Raw genomic sequence first — 20,550 nt, forward strand, 5'->3', positions numbered from 1 at the left:
AGGTAATGACAAGCTTAAGTAGCGGGTTGGAGTCAACTCTCCTCTGATGTAACTAGATGAACTGATGCTAGACCTGGTCTAACAGTTACAATTGTCAGAATTAATTTCTTAAATGTTAGACTTGGTGGAAGAAATCAGGTGAGTTAACTCGGTAGCAACCGAGCGACTCAGCCATAGGTTTATGGTTAAAATCATACCTTTATTGGAGTTGATTTATCTGTTTATGGCCAACTATGTGGAGGAGGTCTCAACCCAACGTCTAGCTAGCTTTGATTTAGTGAGGAACTCAGTTTCGACCGAATCAACTCGGTAGCCACCAAAAACCCCAAGCTCTCTCTTTCTCTCTTCCTTCCTTTCTCCTTTCCTTCTTCTTCTCTTTCTTCTTTCTCACTCCTTTTCTTCTACTAGAACACCCATCAGCAATCCCAGCCTAAAACAAGGTTTTTAGCCTGCTGAATACCTAACCGGGTCAGGTCAGCGAGTCAACTCGACTTGCTAGCACCTCTTTCTTCTCTCCATGTCTTCTCTATCCTCAGCATTGCCAGCAAACTCGCACACAGCGAGCCAATAAGTCGCAACTCGGGCAACGGACTAATGCGGCATGACTCAGGATGTCTCACCCTCTCCGTTCTTCTGTTTCCACCTTCTTCCTTCTTTTCTTTCTTTTTTTTATTTCTGACATCAACTGCAAACTCAAGGTTTGAACTGAACTGGCCGAACTCGGTTCCGGCTCGCCTAAAACCCAACAAATGCGGTGGAGGAGGAGGTGGTGCTCTCTAAGAAGAAACTCCAGCTCTAACGGCGGATGACCATCTAATGGATTTTTCTCCAATCTGAGCCTTTGAGATAATAAGAATCAATCCAATGGAGCTTACAAGAAGGAAGTTTCCGAGCTTCGGGGTGATTCCACCAGTTTCTAGGGTTGTTGTAAGAATGAGGAAGACCTGGATTGCACTCGACTTCTACTTTTCTTATAGCATCGCCCTAACCCATACAACACCCTCAGAATGAAAATAAACGCCCCTCATTTGCTCTGCTATTGGGAGATGGTTATAAGGAGACAACACAACCAAAATTGGCCGCTGTTTTTCTCCCCCGTATAGAGGAAACCCTAAACCATATGTCTTTAAGTGGAGGGCTAGGATTGCTTTGTAGTGAATGTGTAAGTGTTATGGTTGATTGCTCCTTTGTTTTGTCAAATTTTGTGGTAACAAAAACACTATATGTGTCTTGTGTAGCATGAGAATATATATATGTTCAAGGCACTGCATCACAATGCTTCAAGTTGAGAATGAAGCTCGACTTCAAGACATACAAGGTCAAGTACAATGTCCACTCCTATAAGCTTCAAAGTTCAGAGTATTTCAAGAGCTACAAGACCTACATCAAAAGAAAAGTTCTTGTTCAAGACTCAAGTACAACTTAAGATTAAGTACAACTCAAGATTAAAGTACAACTCAATATAAAGTACAAAATGAAGTATAATTCAAATTCAAGCTTTAGAAGATCTTATATTCAAGCTACATTAAGTATAGAGATCTTAAGTTTCATAATCTTCTGAAGAAATGAAGTCTCAATGCCCATACTTCACTTTTGAGGTATGAATGACCTTAGATTGACCTTAGGGTAGGTCATTTTGTATATATAAGTCAATTGAATCATTTTATAAGTGTTTAATCTGTTCTAAGACTAGTCCTGGACTCTATTTGACTAGTCCTAGAACTGGCTCGACTAGTCAAAGAAATTCCAAGACCAGTCCTAAGTTGTTGCAAATTTTTGAAATTTTTTGGTTGAGCTATAACCAGTCCTAGGGTCTGCTCGACCGGTCGTGTGAACAGTTTACGACTCGTCCAAGACTAGTCCAGCAACTATGACTCAAACTACAGTAATGAATTCTACTTTCTCATGATCAGTCGTGGGCTTGTCACGACCAGTCGTGGAGGACTCACGACTGGTCGTGGACAGCCTTCGACCAGTCGTGGAACGGTTTTATCCGATCACGCTCAAAATTTTAAAATGTTATTGGTCCTACGACCAGTCGTAGTGTCCACAAGACCAATCGTAGATGCAATTTCTACAACTATAAATAGAGCACAATTTTCAGAGTTTTTCTGTAAGACCTGTATCCTAGCCTATACTGTTCCTTAGGCTTCTGCGGTCTTTCCGATCGAATTTCGACGACCCGCTATCTGTTATCGGCAGTTCCGCACAACCTTGAGTCGTGTCCCATATCCCAGAGTCGGATCAACCTGAGACTTGTACCCTAGTGACCGCGCTGTCGTCGTGGTTCTGATGTCACGTATTACCCACCGAGGCGATACCCAGGCCAAGAGATGTGGACCTGCGTTCAGTTTGAGGATGAACGCTGCGCGTTACAATCCCTAGAAATTATCACATCAATCACATCAATCAAGTATACATCACTCCCATCACTCACACCCATCCCCAAGTATAACAACCCTCCTTAAAGTCAACTCTCTCCCTTACACAAGTACACCCATCACCTCACTCACCCATCCCATCCTCTCTCTCTCATTTTCTTCATTTTCAAGCAACCATGAGATTCCAACGTCCAAGCTCTCTCCATGAGAGGAGCCAAGTGTGGCCCACCTTCATACCACTCAATCCAACCCTTAGACCATCATCCCAACCATCGAAGTTGTCCCCTTGGAGCTTTTGATCGTGTTGGCAGAAGAAGTCCATGAAAATCAAAGGTGGGTGATTTTATGACTTGATTTTTTTTATTTGAGGGCCCACATGGTGGGACCCATCTTGATGTATGCTTTGTATGTGTAGCCCACTTGTCTTCTCTCTCTCCCTCTCCTCATTATTTTTTTGGTGGCCCACCTAATGTGTGTATGTGTGGCATATCCATGCCATCTAACCGCGGGACCCACCCTGATGGTGTGCCCCATCTAGGCGCCGTCATCCACTCGATATCTAGTGTCCCTGGATGAAAGTAAAACACAAATATCATCTTATCCAATATCAGGTAGGCAGCGGATTGGCTTCTCCACGACACAGTAGTGCATTGAGGTTAGCAAGCTCTGAAGGTTTGATTAAGTAGACCCCACCTTGATGTTTGAATCTGATCCACACCGTCCATTCAATTTTCCCGCTCATTTTAGGCGTTAAGCCAAAAAATGGAGTTAATCCGAATCCCTGGCAGGCCATATTGTGGAAACTAGTGGTTTTGAGTGATATTAATTATTCAGACTCACTATGATGTTTCTATGCACAAAAACATATTCGATATGGGGCTTGTTAGACTTGTCCCGAGTTTAGGAATCCAACCAATGGAGTAGATTCTCCTGATAAGGGCCCCATCTATGGAAAACCCAAAGAAAACCAAAAAATAAAAATAAAATTGATATATATAAAAAAAAGGAGAAGTTGACGCTGCTTGTTGTAGCGTTCAGAGGACGCTGGCAGCAGCCGCGTCCTGTTGTTTGTACGTATGGGCAGGGAGAGTGGGCCCCACCTCAGGCCCCCACCGGATGCATGTGGAGCATCCACACCATCCATTTGATGGGTCCCTTTTATTTATATGGTGTCTTCAAAAATCAGTCATAAACAGACTCAAGTGGCCCACATCATCTACAAACTTGTGAAGACCTGCTAAGCCATATAAAAGCACTTACTAGGCCCACCTGAAATTTGGATGCTTCTGAAACTCGATTTGACCCCTTAACTAAGTGGGACACACTAAATGGATGGGCTGGATTTGTGAACCATGGCTCGGTGGGCCCTGATGTATGTGGGACCCACCGTTGGAAGCAGATTGGCTGGTGCACGTTAACGTTACAGTAGCAATAGCTGTTGTATTAACGCCTCCAATATGTGGTCCATTACGAGGTGTGGGTTAAATCCCAAGCGTCCGTCTGCTGAGGACGTGGACCCCACCACCATTGACACCTGTGTCCTATGTCCCTCCACCCATCCATTTTGACGTGACCCACCAGATCTGGACGGTGGGCCCTATCTTGATGCATGTGTTCATCCATGCGGTCCACTACCCAGATAGGGACGGTGATACCCAAGTAATGTATGTGTCTGGCCATCCGTCCAGGGCCAGCCTGAGGACAGCCACACGTGTGGCCTTCCACGTGGGTGGGACGTGGATCCCCTCTATGATGTATGTGTTACATGATCCCACCTATTGACTGATGCAGTGAGTTGTGTGGGCCATTGATGTATGTGTTAAATCCCAACTGTCCATCTGTTGGACTGGCCGCTGCCCTTACGTCAGCAACCGTGGGACCCACCTACTGCTTATGATGTTAGCAAGTTCCATGGAAACCCATCGTGTGTATGTTTTGTAATCCACGTCGTCCATCTGGACCGTGGACCCACGGTGATGTATTTATTCTACACCACCCAGATTGCGTTGGACGATGCTAGACAATGTTTAGATGGTGCTGACTTACATGGAAAATGTTGGACGGTACTGATTTACCTAGACAATGTTTGGACAGTGTTGATCATCATTCGTGGACCATGTGTGCAGTGATACATATGTTACACCTACAACTATTGCAATGATTTTGGTACGGCCTATGTGATGAAGCCCACCTTGATGTATTGGTAGCCCATCCATTAAGGCCCACCTTGATTGCAATTGTGGCCCACATGATGCGGCCCATTTGATGTATATGAGCCCATTAATGCGGCCCACTTGATGTATGAGGCCCATGGGTTGAGGCCCAATGTAATGTATACAAGTACCATGAGTGGGCCCAATGGGACGTATTGAGGCCTTTGTGTGGGCCGAATGTGATGTATTTATGGCCCATGTGCAGGGCTCACCTACTGTGTGTTTGAAGACCATATATTTTGGGCCTTGAATAAGGCCCAACTTGATGTATATATGGCCTATTGTGATATATTTTCGGCCCATATGATGAAGCCCATTGTAATATATTTCCGGCCCATTTGGTAAGGCCCATTGAGATGTATTTTCGGCACATGTTCAGGGCCCACCTGTTGAATATATGAGACCCATGAGTGAGGCCCAGAGTGATGTATGTGCGGTCCATATGTGAGGCCCATCATGATGTGTATTAGGCCCTTGAGAGGCCCATGGTGGTGTATATTGGACCATTGTGTGAGGCCATGGGTCCACTATGTATTAAGCTCCATGTGGGCCACTCCTTGGGAACAATGTGGGTTAAATGGCCACATTGTTATCGTTGAGCAATGATGGTTTAACGTCCATATTGTGACCTTCTCTTAGGCCTTGTTCGGCCGATTATCGTGACTGATTTTGATTATCGATCGATCCGATTGACGTGACTGATTTGCCGATTCTGAATTATCGATCGATCTGATTGACATGACCAATTTGCCGACTCTGATTATCGATCGATCCCGATTGTCGTGATTAATTTGCTGACTCTGATTATCAATTGATCCCGATTATTGTGACCTATTTGCCGATTCTGATTATTGATTGATCTGATTGTCGTGACCGATTTGCCGACTTTGATTATCGATTGATCTCGATTGTCGTGATCTATTTGCCGATTCTGATTATCGATCGATCCAATTGTCGTGACCGATTTGCCGATTCTGATTATCGATCGATCCGATTGACGTGACCGATTTGCTGAATCTGATTATCGATCGATCCCGACTGTCGTGACCGATTTGTCTACTCTGATTATCGATTGGTCCTGATTATCGTGATCGATATGTCGATTTTGATTATCGATCGACCCAATTGTCGTGACCGATTTGCTGATTTTGATTATCGATCGATCCGATTGTCATGACCGATTTGTCGATTCTGATTATCGATCAATCCGATTGTCATGATCGATTTGTCGACTTTGATTATTGATCGATCCCGATTATCGTGATCGATTTGCCGATTTTGATTATCGATTGACCCGATTGTCGTGACCGATTTGCCGATTTTGATTATCGATCGATCCGATTGTCGTGACCGATTTGCCGATTCTGATTATCAATCAATCCGATTGTTATGATCGATTTGCCGACTTTGATTATCGATCGATCCCGATTGTCGTGATCGATTTGCCGATTCTGATTATCGATCGACCCGATTATCGTGACCGATTTGCCGATTTTGATTATCGATCCATCCGATTGTCGTGACCGATTTACCGATTCTGATTATCAATCGATCCCGATTGTTGAGGCCGAGTATAGAAGCCGATTCCGATTGTCGAGGTTAATTGTAGAGGCCGACTCCGATTGTTGAGGCCGATTCCGAGTGTCGATTCCGATTGTCGAGACCTATATGATATATATGCGAACCATAATTGAGGCCTACTGTGATGTATTCATGGCCCATAGGCAAGGCCCACTGTGGTGTATTCGTGGCCTATGGGCAAGGCTGTTGTGATATGTATTAGGCCCATGATGTATGATGCATTTGATGTACTCGTGACCCATGTGTAGGGCCCACATGTCATGTATTCGAAGCCCATGAGCAGGGCCCACCTATTGTGTAAATGTGGCCCTTAAGTAAGGCCCATGGTGTTGTATATTATGTCCTTGTGTGAGGCCATGAGTCTACTATATATTAGGCTTTATGTGGGTTCCTTGAGGGCAATGCAGGTTAAATGTCCACATTGTTGAAATCGATTGTCGATGCTGGTCATTGATACCAATTATGAGTATGTGACTGCATAGCATCATGATACATGCCCATACTCATCATTTGCATGTTTGTTATGAGATGTGGTTGACCATTGCATATTTCATTAAGCAGATTGTTATGAGACTCCCCGATGGGCGGAGGTTATCTCACATGAGCGCACGGTATGCGTAGGGTTGATGCATGACTGGATTATATGACTCATGCATCTTGCATTGTGTGCCCTAGCGACATCAGGGTTGTAGCCTTCATAGGCATATTGTGGATTGTTCACTCCCCAAGTGCAGGGTTGTGATGTAGTAATAAACTCGGTGAAACCGAGGTCAAATCCCAGGAGACTGATGCTTGTACGTTACCTGAAACTAGGTAGAAATAGAACTAGCCTAAGATGAAATCTAAATCAAATATAAAGTGATGAATAATTGTGAGAGATTAATCTAAAACTTAAGAGAAATCAGAGATAGGAAACTAGGGATTCAGAGGATCCACTTGTAGAGATCAAGGAGAACTTATGCCTGTTTCAAGAACTCAACTGGACTTAGAGTCTCATCTTCATCCAGTTGAAGGGTGTAACCATGGAAATCAACTGAACTTCCTTTGATATAGTTTTCAAGAGATGAAAAGTATATGAATTAGAATGGATTCCATCACCAAACCATGCCCAGGAGACAAAGTAAACAACAAAATTAAACTAATTAGCAACCAATCAATCAATGTATGAAGGTTAGGAAAGGTACCGTCATCCAACCATGCCCAGGAGACGATGGTGAACAACAGGCCTTCCTGATGTCATAAACATCAAAAGGAGAAAGAAATACTCAAAGCCATCGCAGATCTATTGTAATTTCAGTCACAACAGACCATTAAAGGCTAAAAACATTCCCTTAATAATCAAACTAAAATCAAATTCAATTCATAAATTAAAATTAAATTAAAAGCATAAAATAGAGTCTCCCATCTCACTACAAGCTTCACCTCTTAGCCCTAACTAAGAGGCTTAGCCACACATAAACATGATGAAGCCAAGTATCTTAAAGGAAAAAATAAAACATAGAAAATAAAAAAGAAAAAGAATCAAGAAAAAAAAAATCTCTTTTTTGCTTTACGTTCTCCCCTTGGAATCCCTACCAATTGAATCCCCTCCCTCTCTCTTCTCTCTTGTATTTTATACATGTCAGGGGCAGTGGAATGGAGTGTGTCCCAAGAGGCTGAAGTCAATGACCTCTTTTACGCAGAAGAATCTGCATGCGAAAGGAAACGCAACTCACTTGCGTTTGGCCCGAATCTTAGGACGATAGAGTAGCTGATTTCGAGATCTGAGCCGTTCAGACTCCTTAGTGATGGAATGCGGCCGCATTGGAAGACTTTGAACGGTTCAGATCAACGAACCAATCATGATCTTGATCGTGGAACGGCCTGGAAGTCCCGATTTTCCCGGACACGGAAAACAGGGCCTGCGCAAGGATGGGTTCGCTGTTGAAGTCGGTGGGGCCCACTTCGATTTTATTTTGAGAAATCCATTCCGTCCACCGGATTCCTCTCGAAATTTCGGTTAGAAATGACTGCTTTTGGATTGCTTTTGATGTGGTCCACTGAATTCAATCACGCTACACTATTTTGAACACTATAAAACAGTCTTCTTGTGACCTCTGTTGCGGGAATGTGCCAGTGTGATTTTACCCAAATTCAACATGGGTTTGACTGGTTTTCGCCCCTCTGCGTGATGAACGGGTTGGATGGGACAGATGAACCATTATGGTGGCCCACTAGCTTCCGAAAGAGCTCTGTATGCAGGAAATAAAACGGCAGTTGCCGTTTTTTACTCGGTCACGGGATCAGCCTGTTTTGGAAGGAGGAGCAGCTGTCGTGCACGTCTGGAGCACCTGTGCACCGTGCACACCCTGACTCATGTGGGGTCCATGGTGATGTTTCTGGAGATCCACTCCATCCATACGTCTTACCCTCTAATTTAAAGGGTTGAAACCAAAATTGAAGTATATCCAGATATCAGGTGGGCCCCAAATCGCTGTTTTATGGGCTAATCTGAATGTTGGGCCACTTTCACCAGGATCCAATGGCTGATTTTTTTTATTTGTACGGTTAATTCTTGGTCCTCGAGCCATGTATGAAGTTTCGAGCCAAACAGATGATGTAAACCCAGTGATCTTGCATTTTGGCTGACTTTCAGGCCGCTTGAGCTTTAATTTCTCAATTTTTGCGGATCTTTGGCTTGTAATTCCATCTATCTTGGTCCCCTAGAGTTCATCCGTTGCCTTTGGTGTCATCAGAGCGTTAAATCTATGCTTTATCATCCTTTTTCAGTCTAAGCTCGTAAGTACACTCTGCATCACAAACACGATTAGATCAGCCATTAAACAGTATTATGCTTGTAGATCCAGGTAATAACTGGGGTCTAATATGCAATATTTGACCCTCAACACAACCCCCAACCAGCATCTTGCTAGTCTCGAGCAAAGTATGCGAAAAATAAGTTGAGAACTACAAGACAATTTCTATGTACTCGAGTGAATTTTGCAAAATAATCCAGATACGAGAATTCTAAGACTCATGAATGTTGGGCATTACTATCTCCTGGACTCGAGCACACAGTAAACGTCATAATCAAGTTCAAAGTATTAATCCATCAATTAGAATAATTCTAAACATTTAGTTTCATGGGTGTATAGTATAATCTCGGCTTATCAACATGAAACTCACTTCTCTATTTCAGGATATCATTGGTAGCCAACAAGAGAATTCATGATAACCAAAATTTGCCCCACAGATCATGACTCAATCAATGTTTACAACTTTTAATTTTGGATTAACAATTCCAACTTAATTGTGAAATTTAAAAGATACTGAATCCAAGAGTCATAAATTACCAACATTACGTATCTTGAAATTCTAAGTGCCCTAGATGGTCGTCAAAATCACTTCGAATTCACAAGAAATTTCAAAAAAAAATTAAAAATTTCACAATTTTTGCTCAAGACCAAGAAAACACTGATTAAGAAACCTAATCCCCCACCCCCAACTTAAAATCTACATTGTCCTCAATGTAAAAGAAATAAACATGCTATGCACATGGGACACGAAAATATAAGAGGAGTGATGGAAAGATAGTACCTGGGCGAAAGAATCAAGAGGCTTTCCAAAGATATCTACGTAAGAGCGGGTTAGCACAAGAGAGAAACCAACAAAAATAAAAATAATAAAAATAAAATCCTACCTACACCACTATCGCAGGTGCTCTCGATTGCATTTAGCGTATGCAACAAGCCTTTAAACCCCTAAGTTGCCCCTAGTGGACAAGTTGTAGTCTCGTGAGGGTTTGTAGCAATGTTACCCACAAACATTGAACTAACTAACTAAGAAAATGAAATGGAATGAAAAGCTGGATTGGCTCCCAGGAGAGCAAAGTTTACCGTCTATCCTAAAACAGCATAAAGGAAACTATCCTAGTCCTATGAAAACAGGAAACCTACCTATACCTCCATCAGACTAGGAGATCAATCCTGGTAAACAGGATCAATCAGAGGTATGGACATGTCCTCTGAATCAAATTTCTCGACAAATGGCTTTAAGCAATATCCATTTACTTTAAACTCCCTGCCATTGTCAGGATCTCTTATTTCAACGGCCCCATGAGGATACGCAGTGACCACAATGTAAGGGCCAGTCCAATGAGATCGAAGCTTACCTGGAAAGAGATGTAATCGAGAATTATACAAAAGGACTTTCTGACCAGGTGTGAATGATTTTCGTAAAATACGTTGGTCATGAAACACCTTCATTCTGTCTTTGTAAATTCTCGAGTTCTCGTACGCATCGTTCCGGATTTCTTCAAGTTCATTTAATTGAAGTTTATGTAACGAGCCAGAATTGTCCAGATTGAAATTCAAATTTTTGATCGCCCAGTTCGCTTTATGTTCCAACTCCATAGGCAAGTGACAAGCTTTCCCATAGACAAGTCTAAAGGGAGACGTTCCAATAGGGGTTTTAAAAGTAGTACGGTATGCCCATAAGGCATCGGTCAATCGGATTGACCAATCCTTACAATCAGGGTTAACCGTTTTCTCTAGGATATGTTTGATCTCCCTATTGGAAATCTCAGCTAGTTCACTTGTCTGTGGATGGTATGGGGTGCTCACCTTATGAGAGATACCGTATTTCTTCATTAAGCTCTCGAATGGTCTATTACAAAAGTGTGAGCCCCCATCACTAATGATAGCTCGAGGCATTCCGAATCAGGAAAGGATGTTCTCTTTTAAGAATTTAATGACCGTGTGATGGTCATTATTCCGACATAGAATCACTTCAACCCATTTAGTGACATAGTCTACAGCGAGCAAAATATATAGATTTCCAAAAGATTGGGGGAATGGTCCCATGAAATAAATGCCCCAGCAATCAAATGCCTCGATGATAAGAATGGGATTCAAGGGAATCATATTTCGACGGGACAACGCTGCCAATTTTTGACAACGCTCACAAGCTTTGCAAAACTCATGAGTGTCCCTGAACATAGTGGGCTAGTAAAAACCACAATGCAAAATCTTGGCTGTAGTCTTTTTAGCAGAAAAGTGACCACCACAGGCCTGTGAGTGACAAAAGGAGATGACACTCTGATGCTCATCGTCTGGCACACATCTCCTTAGGATTTGGTCTGGGCAATATTTAAACAAATATGGATCATCCCAGAAAAAGTTACGTACCTTGGTAAAGAATTTCTTCTTATCTTGTGCAGTTCAATGTGTCGGTATGGAACCTATGGCAAGATAATTAGCGATATCAGCAAACCAAGGTGAATGGGAGACTCTGAACAGTTGTTCATCGAGAACATATCATTGATATGGGTTGCCTCAAGGGAATTAGAGGTATTAAGGCGAGAAAGGTGATCGGCCACTACGTTCTTTACTCCTTTTTTATCTTTAATTTCCAAATCAAATTCTTGGAGTAGAAGGATCCATCTTATCAGGCGGGGCTTAGAATCATTCTTAGAAAGAAGATACTTGAGTGCCGCATGATCTGTGTAGATAATGATCAAGTAGGACCTAAATTTGTCCAAGGCGAACACTACAGCTAAGAGTTCCTTTTCCGTAGTCGAGTAGTTCACTTGGGCAGGATTTAGAGTCCTACTCGCATAATGAATAACGTAAGGCCTCTTATCTTCTCTGACCTAGAACTGCTCCAAGAGCATAATCAGAAGCATCGCACATAAGCTCAAAAGGAAGGCTCCAGTCGGGTGGTTGTATGATGGGTGCACTAGTCAACATGCCCTTAAGCTTAGTGAAAGCTTCCTGACATGGCTCAGTCCACTCGTATGATGCATCCTTTTGAAGTAGATTACATAAAGGACGAGAGATGAAACTGAAGTCCTTAATGAATCTTCTGTAAAACCCAGCGTGTCCTAAGAAGGATCGCACGTCCTGTATGTTCTTAGGTGGAGGTAGGTTAGAGATAAGATCAATTTTTGCCTTATCCACCTCGATTCCTTTGGATGAGATAATATGTCCAAGGACAATTCCCTTATGAACCATGAAATGGCACTTCTCCCAATTAAGTACCAAGTTCTTCTCTTCACATCTTTTCAGCACACATTTAAGACTTTCTAAACACTTGCTGAAAGATGAACTGAAAACAGAGAAATCATCCATGAAGACCTCTAGATATTTTCCCACCATGTCAGAAAAGATACTCATCATACAACGCTGAAAAGTAGCAGGGGCATTACATAATCCAAATGGCATCCTTCTGTATGCAAAGGTGCCATATGGACATATAAATGTGGTCTTTTCCTGATCCTCAGGGGTAATTTCAATCTGATTGTAGCCCGAATACCCGTCAAGGAAACAGTAATAGGAATGACCAGCTAGCCTTTCTAAGATTTGATCAATAAAGGGCAAAGGAAAGTGGTCTTTCCTCGTGACGGTATTCAGCTTCCTATAGTCAATGCACATTCTCCAACCAGTAGTAACTCTAGTTGGCACGAGTTCATTATTGGCATTGGCTATGATGGTGATCCCGGACTTCTTAGGAACTACCTGAGTTGGACTCACCCATTGACTATCGGATCTGGGGTATATGATACCCACATCTAATGGTTTAAGAATCTCGGCCCTAACCACTTCCCTCATGTTTGGATTTAGTCTACGTTGTGATTGCCGAGCGGTCTTCGCATTATCCTCAAGATAAATGCGGTGAGTACAAATCGAAGGGTCGATTCCCTTGAGGTCCGCTATCATCCATCTAAGGGCTCCCTTATGCTCAATGAGAGTAGATATGAGCATACTCTCCTGTTCTTTCTCTAAGTGGACAGAGATCACCACCGGGTATGTCTCATCTTGACCTAAATAGACATATTTTAAATTAGAGAGCAAAGGTTTTAGGTCAAGCTTTGGTGGCTTGAGGTTAGATGGTAGAGGCACTACATCAGTTTGGGGCAACTCTTTAAATTGTGGCCTCCACCGGTTAACTTCAAGTACCAGTGTAGTATCAAGTAAGGCACATGTCTTCCTAATCATGTTATCATCAAAATCATGCGAGTGGGCCAGGCACATCTCTAGAGGGTCAGAGGATAAGGTCAGAGGTGTCGTGAAAATCATCATCGTCGTCTAAGTTTTTGTCATTATTGAAAAAGATGTTTGACTCCAATGTCATATTCCCAAAAGACATAGTCATGACACCATTCCTACAATTGATAATTGTGTTTAAAGTGGCAAGGAATGGGCGACCAAGAATGACGGGAATCTGAGTGCTCATGTTATTGATGGGTTCGGTGTCCAGGATGATAAAATCTACAGGGTAGTAAAATCTATCAACTTGGACCAACACATCCTCAATTATCCCTCTTGGTACACAAACAGAGCGATCAGCAAGTTGTAGTGTGGTTAGGGTGGGTTTTAATTCACCCAAACCTAACTGTTTGTATATCGAGTAGGGAATCAGATTGACGCTCGCTCCTAAGTCAAGAAGTGCATGATCAATTCGATGGTCCCCGATTACACATGATATGGTCGGGCTACCAGGATCTTTGAATTTCTATGGCACGTCTTGCTTTAGGATGACACTCACTTTCTCGGTCAAGAAGATCTTCTTTTGAATACTCTGTCATCGTTTGGTCGTGCATAAGTCTTTCAGGAATTTGGCATATGAATATATCTGTTTTACGACATCAAGTAAAGGAATGTTGACTTTCACTTGTTTCAACACCTCTAAGATATCCTGAGAATTAGAGAGAGGTTTTGGTGCGACCAACCGTTGGGGAAATGGAGCAACTGGCTTTTTTAGAAGTTCTAGTTCTAATTTTTGTGGGGTCTCACTAGATCCATTATTGTTGTCCTCTTCTGGTTCTTGAGGCTTTTCGGGCCTAACCGGAAGGGTTTTATCAATGATCTTCTCACTCCTAAGAGTGGTGATGGATTTAGCGTGCCCCATTTGATTTGAAGAGCTGAGATCACTTATCTCGTATTGCGGTTTAGGATTGGGGAGCGGTTGTGCAGGAAGCATCCCCTTTTCTATAATCGTCATTTGTGAATCCATCTTTTGCATAAAGTCTCGCATTACCTAGGTTAGCTTTTGCATGGAATTTTGAACCGGTTCTTCTTGAAGTTTCCCCTAATTTGGATTTTAATTGAAGAAACCTTGAGGGGTAGCAGTTTGTCCATTTCTACAACTAAAGTTTGGATAATTTTTCCAACCAGGATTGTACGTATTAGAGGTTCGTCCATTGAAAGCTCTTTGATAATTATTTACGGCATTGGATTGTTCATTCAACACTTCTCAAAAGGCAGGTATCGTAGGACAATTTTCAGTTGTATGAATGTTGCAATCACAGATGCCGCAAACACTTTCATTAACCTTATCCTTCTTTCCTTCCATGGCCTCAACTTTTCTTATGAGCGTAGTCACTTTATACTTGAGATCATCCTCTTCTTTCAAGAGATACAATCCACCTTTCTCCTTAGATTGAGTCGACCTAGATGTGGTGTTCGATTTTGGGTAATAGTCCCATGATTGTATTTTTTCAGTAAGACTATTGAGGTAATCTCATACCTCGTCAATATTTTTATTAATGAATTCTCCATTACACATTGTCTCGCCATTTGGCACATGGAAGATGTCAGTCCATCATAGAAAAAATTTGTAATGCGCCACGTTTCAAAGTCGTGTTGTGGGCATGAACTGACCAAATCCTTGAACCTTTCCCAACATTGGTAAAATGTTTCATCCTCCTTTTGGGTGAAGTTCATGATTGCTTTTCTAAGGGTAATCGTTTTATAATGTGAAAAAAATTTCTTTATAAATTCCCTTTGCATATCATTCCATGTACTAATGGATCTAGGACGTAGTGAATATAACCACGTCTTAGCCTTCTTCTTCAAGGAAAAAGGAAAGATTTTCAGCCTGACTGTGTTCTCAAATACATTTTGAAAATATAAAGTGGCGATGATCTCATCAAACTCTTTCAAATGTAGATATGGTTCTTCAGATTCAAGCCCATGGAACTTAGGAAGGAGTTGGATAACCCCTGGCTTGATGTCCAGTAGCAGTGAGATGGAGATCGGAGGTAGAGAAGGTCTTCACTATGATGCAGTGCACATCTAAGCAATATCACTACCAAAAAAATGATCAAAGGCTACGGACTATGCTGGTTTTTAGCTACAGATATAGACCGTAGCTAAATTGCTACGGCTTAAAACCGTAGCGAAGAATGCCCAAACCGTAGCTAAAAGCTAATCCGTCCACACATTCATACAACCTGGGATAGCCCTATAAGGGACTCTATGAGGCCCATTAAAATGTATGTACTCCATCTAGTACGTCTATCCATTTTGAAAGAGAATATTAGGGCAAGAGCCCAAAAAAGGAAGTAGATCAAATGCTCAAGTGGACCACACAGTAGGAAATAGTTGAGATTAATAATTACCATTGATTGATGGTGTGGTTCAATTGGACCTTTGATTTTCCTAGATTTTGGGGTCATTCCCTATAAACAAAATTACAAAATTAATGGACGAAGTGGATATATCAAATGCAACACGATGGACCCCACAAAACCCTTAACAAGACCGTCCATCCAAAACCCTTCAAACGTCTGTGCGTGGAGGAGCTACGAAGGATAGTGTAATAGCTACGGTCAAGAGGGCTTTTAGCTACGGTCAAGAGGGCTTTTAGCTACGGTCTAAAACCGTAGCAATACTGTAGCAGGTAAAAATGCGGAAACTGCGCTGCCTTTTTCTTTTCCCCCTCTCACGAAATGATTCATTTCCCTCCACTCCTTAGAAAAAAACCCCATTCCCGGGCTTGAAAGTTTCTCTATCCTCCCTTTTGTTTGGTTTTGTGGCTGCCATCGTCCAACCATTTTCCTCTTAAATGCTGGATTTGGTGTGGTGTCTGCAATGAGAAGTGAAGCGTCTCTCTCTCTCTCTCTCTCTCTCTCTCTCTCTCTCTCACTCTGAAGCAGATCTCAAAAAATAATTTTCACTCTCTTTTGTTATTTTATCTTTTTCGGCCCTAATTTCTTCGATCTTTGTTTGTGATGATTTGAGGAGAGGATTTCATTCTGTTTTGGGAAATCTAACATGAGTTTTGTTTATTTTCTAACGATTTTGCTTCTTGCTTGGGAGTTCTGAGGCTATTTATTGGAGGTTCTTTCCAAATTAGTAGATTTGGGTGTGTTGTTTATATTTTTTTCTTAGGTTTCACATTTTCTACTTTTAGAGGAGGTTTTTATGGATATTTCACATTTCTAGTGGTGGTTTCTATGGAGTATTTAGGCTTCTCGCTTTTTTTTTTTTAACTAAGAAACTAGATCAGGCAAATAACATGGGTCTTCAAAAAACTTGAAGAAGGCCTGCAAATCCATTCGCATGTTTTCCTCAACAGGCTCGACTTAAGCCCATTCGTGCAGACCAGGCTGTTGAATTTCCATGCGAAATCTGAAGAGATTGGGTATGAACGTGGGGTGTTTGATGAAATCCTGAGAGGAATTTGATCGCCTAGAGTGCGATTCAATCATTTCAAAATCTGAGAACTTCAAATTAAAAACTTCATAATGATGAAAGTTGTTAAAACCATCACAACAAAGTGAATGGTTCTAGCTACTTTGTATAACTAAACATTCAAAATTATACTTGAATCTTCAACACTTTGAATTTCACAAGTTTGGTGGTGTTTTATATAAACAGCACAGTGGGTCCCCCCCACCTAATCAACGGTGGACATTCATCTCAATGCACTGTCTTGCGGCCCATTTAAGATTTGGATCAGGCTGATTCGTAGGCTCTGGATATCAACCTTGCCACTGCAGATGTTGTCATTCTCTGTGAAAGTGATTGGTACATTTTACATTCTGCTTTGTTAGTAGCATTTTAAATTGGTATTTTTTATTGTCTGGCTTCATCCTCTTATGTATATGCCAGTTTTTCCTGGTTGAGAGAAAAATCAAGCTAATGGGTCTACTTTCTCATACTGTTTTTAATGGTGGATGTCATGCTCTTGGGTATGTATGTTTTTCATTGATTTCCTTTTTTGTAGAAAAATAATGCCGCCTAAATGCCTAGCAGTGTTGATAGTAATCAGGTTGTAGACCTTTATCCTATATATGCATTGACAGATGCAGGTGAAAAGTTTGGAGCTCTATTATGAGCATTATTTCTTTGATTTCTATTTTCTTTCTAGAATTTTCATGGGGCTTGTGTTGTTATTGTTAGGGCTCAAAGGAGAATATATATTCCTTACAACAACAAAACAAGGAAACTTGCAAAAGCTATGCCAAGAAAATATGGTAACATCCATAGATAACTGTTCTTTTCATAAATGGGCCTTTGAGGAATTCCATCCATTTGAAATGGAGAAATGCAATCTCTCTTTTCATAATAGGCATGTTTCAAATTTCTTAAGATGAAACCCTTTAAGAAGCTCTGATTTCGTTCTAGTTTCTCCTTTTTATTTTATTAACTTGGTCTTATTTTGGTGAAAATGTAAGGCTCCATAAGAGCTTTATGGCATTGGGTTTGGATTACAAAACTGAAAGTTCTGCCCTCATTTTTAAATGCACTAGGATGACTTCACTCCAGAGGAGCTTCATACTTGGAGTGTGTTTTAAGAAACATGGCCAGCAAAACCATTAAAGTATGGTTTGTTTATTGTCCAAAATGTCAGAAGCTTCTAACAAAGTTGATCAAACATCTGGTGAGCAAAGGTCATTTTCAAACTTCAACATGATACTTTCACTGCCAAATTTGCTATTACATGATCATTTTAAGAATGGATGGATTTATGTGCTTCTTGATTGTAATTAAAACCCAAATTTGCTGGATGGTTACTTTCAGTGTAAGCTGATGAATGGTTAGGAAATAGCAGGGAAAAGGCTTTCCAAGAATTTTGGGCAAGGGAATGAAGAATTCAAAAATGAGGTTTTGGTGATTGCAAAACTTCAACACATGAATCTTGTTAGGATTATCAAATTGGCAATTATCTGCCAATTGTTTTATTTGGTGTAGGCCACATGATGAGTGGACGAGCCTGATTTTTATGTTGAGCATTCTTCGTGGTGGGGGCCAAACCTTTTGGACGAGTGGGATGTTGTACACACTTGACACTTTGAAATTTATGCTCTAGGTGGATGGTAAATTATTTTCTAACTAGTCGTGTGTGAGTCTGCCTCCTTAAATTATTATATTTTAAATGTTAAATATTACCGAAGCTTAGCATTCAAGACTCAAACCTTTTTTCATTGTAGATTCTTTTCATTGACTAATAGTCAGGTAAAAAATGCAACTTCTATAGTTTTCTTTTATTTATTTATTTATATGCATGTTGGTTTTATGGAAGTTGAAATCTTGAAAATGTTGGTATAGCTGTTGCATGAAAAAACCTTGAAAAGTTAATAATGATTTTGAGGCTTCATTGCTGTGCAGTCTATGATCAAAATCTGATCCATTAACTAATAGAAATGTTGCTTTTTGTTTTTATGTGCCAGCTGATGCACTAGTTTATTTGATTTAGTTTTAAATTTTGCATCTCATGTTCTATATTTTAAAGTTAGTATTTACTTTAGCTTGCGAAAATGGTCTAATTTCAGGGTTTGCCACATCTTGATGTTAGAATAAAGTGGCCAAATGATCTTTACTTAAATGGCCTTAAAGTTGGTGGCATCCTGTGCACCTCAATATATAAATCAAATAAGTTCAATGTGAGTGCCAGAACAAGAGCATCTTTCTTCTATTGATAATCTATTTTTCTTTTTTAGTCAGCACGGTTGCACATGCCTAAGTTGGATTTATGTTGTGGAGATGTTTTCCTTGTGATGGCCCATTGCCTTTAACATCAAGATGTCACCCATTGTCTTTAGATTCTTGTTCAATGACCTTTAATAGGAACAATCATGATCTTTTACACAAAAATCGATCAAATCAACAATTTGATCCATCTACTTGTTATTACCCATCATGAACAGAGTTCCCTTTCTGTTTTAGCTAAATGATGGCTTGTTGAGATTGATTGAACAGATCATACACGTCCAAATGAAACTCATGAAGGTCCTCTGATTTGCAAATCTATCTTGTACTATAATTCACCACCAATTTGAAAATTATGGTGACTCATCTCGTCACACTATGCATGTCTCCTTGCGAAGGTCCTCTGATTTTCAAATTATTCTTTTTGAACTCCTTTTATGTCATTAGTTTTATCTTCTGGATTTGTGTGATTTATTTTTTTTCTGTTTGGTCATTTTAATGGTTTTGAGAAATCGAAACCCATGTAAATAGAATAAATATGAAATCTAATGTTCTACATGGTTTTTTAATAAGATACCACAAACTTCAAAGAGTGTTTGTTAGCCTAAAAGATTGCATTATAGCAAAGTCAAATGGTTGCAGAATTTTAGTGCATGTTACCTCTAAAGATTGCTTATAGCAAAGTCATATGTTTGTAGAATTTTAGTAACTTTGTCCTTCCACCTTTGCAGATACCTGCTGGATAGTCAGGGTCAGGAAGTCCATGGTCAGTTTTTGAAGACCAGGTCTGTGTGCTCCTCTTGACCATATTATCATTTTGGATAATTGCAAGGACAATGGAGAACTCCCTAACTAAAATTTCTTATTTCAGGCACTTGTTGTCCTCATGCATGATTTGGTTCCTTCAATTTCATTCTCACCAATTATTGCATTGATTGCTGAATACAGTTATGCTTTGAAACAAACTGAATGATTTTTATCTAAAATTTGTTTCAATTTTCAGACTCGAGGTTTACTCAGCAAGAGTTGCCAGCTTGCAAGCCAATACTAACTCCGCAATGGGTAAGCTCCAACAGGATGCGCAATCTCTTTGCTATTGTCTGATATGCTTTTCGTAACCTCTTAATCTCATGAGTTTCTTGAGTACATTTGCCATATTTTATTGGGAATTTGATTGCTTTCCTGCTTTGAGAATTCGGAAATCAGATAATCACACCACAATTTCCATGACTGTTCCAGGTGATCTCCGCGTTCGCTCTCATCAGCATCATCTTTGTCCCCATCGGTGTTGCCTCCCTGCTTGCATCACGGGATGTACGTTTGAGATTAACTGGTCATGCACTATCTGAAATGGGAAATTCTTAGGCAATTCACAAGATGCATGCTAGTGGGCACATGTGTTATAGATCTGGGCCATTCATCAGGTGGATCCCATCTTGAACACACCCTGGGCTAAAAATCAACAGTCCACTCATCAGGTTGGCCAAATGTGTATGTTGAAGAGATCACTGATAAACTTTTCTAACCTTCTACACATGTGACCCACCTGATGATGGGCTGGAATGTAGTTTAGTAAGTATTGAGTTATATTAGGAAGCTTGATTCAGTAGATTATGATGTTCATAAGAAGCTGAAATACTTTAATTTCATTAAGTTCATGTTGTTGTCTCTGATGACTGA

General features: G+C 40.8%; 1 long non-coding RNA gene and 1 other non-coding gene across 3 annotated transcripts; both read left to right on the plus strand.

Moving 5' to 3' along the window:
- Window positions 1–14,788: 14,788 nt before the first annotated feature.
- LOC131254559 (small nucleolar RNA R71) lies at window positions 14,789–14,895 on the plus strand. The gene has a single exon (XR_009175677.1). It is a non-coding gene; the product is annotated as a small nucleolar RNA R71 (small nucleolar RNA).
- Window positions 14,896–17,102: 2,207 nt separating this feature from the next.
- Window positions 17,103–18,419, plus strand: LOC131254037 (uncharacterized). Of its 2 annotated transcripts, XR_009175449.1 has the most exons (4): window positions 17,103–17,129; window positions 17,341–17,414; window positions 17,691–17,831; window positions 17,962–18,419. It is a non-coding gene; the product is annotated as an uncharacterized LOC131254037 (long non-coding RNA). The 2 variants fall into 2 exon arrangements; XR_009175448.1 differs by lacking the exon at window positions 17,103–17,129 and having other exon boundaries at window positions 17,182–17,414.
- The last annotated feature ends 2,131 nt before the right edge of the window (window positions 18,420–20,550 follow it).

Source organism: Magnolia sinica, chromosome 8, assembly GCF_029962835.1.
Source record: "Magnolia sinica isolate HGM2019 chromosome 8, MsV1, whole genome shotgun sequence".
Taxonomy (NCBI): domain Eukaryota; kingdom Viridiplantae; phylum Streptophyta; class Magnoliopsida; order Magnoliales; family Magnoliaceae; genus Magnolia; species Magnolia sinica.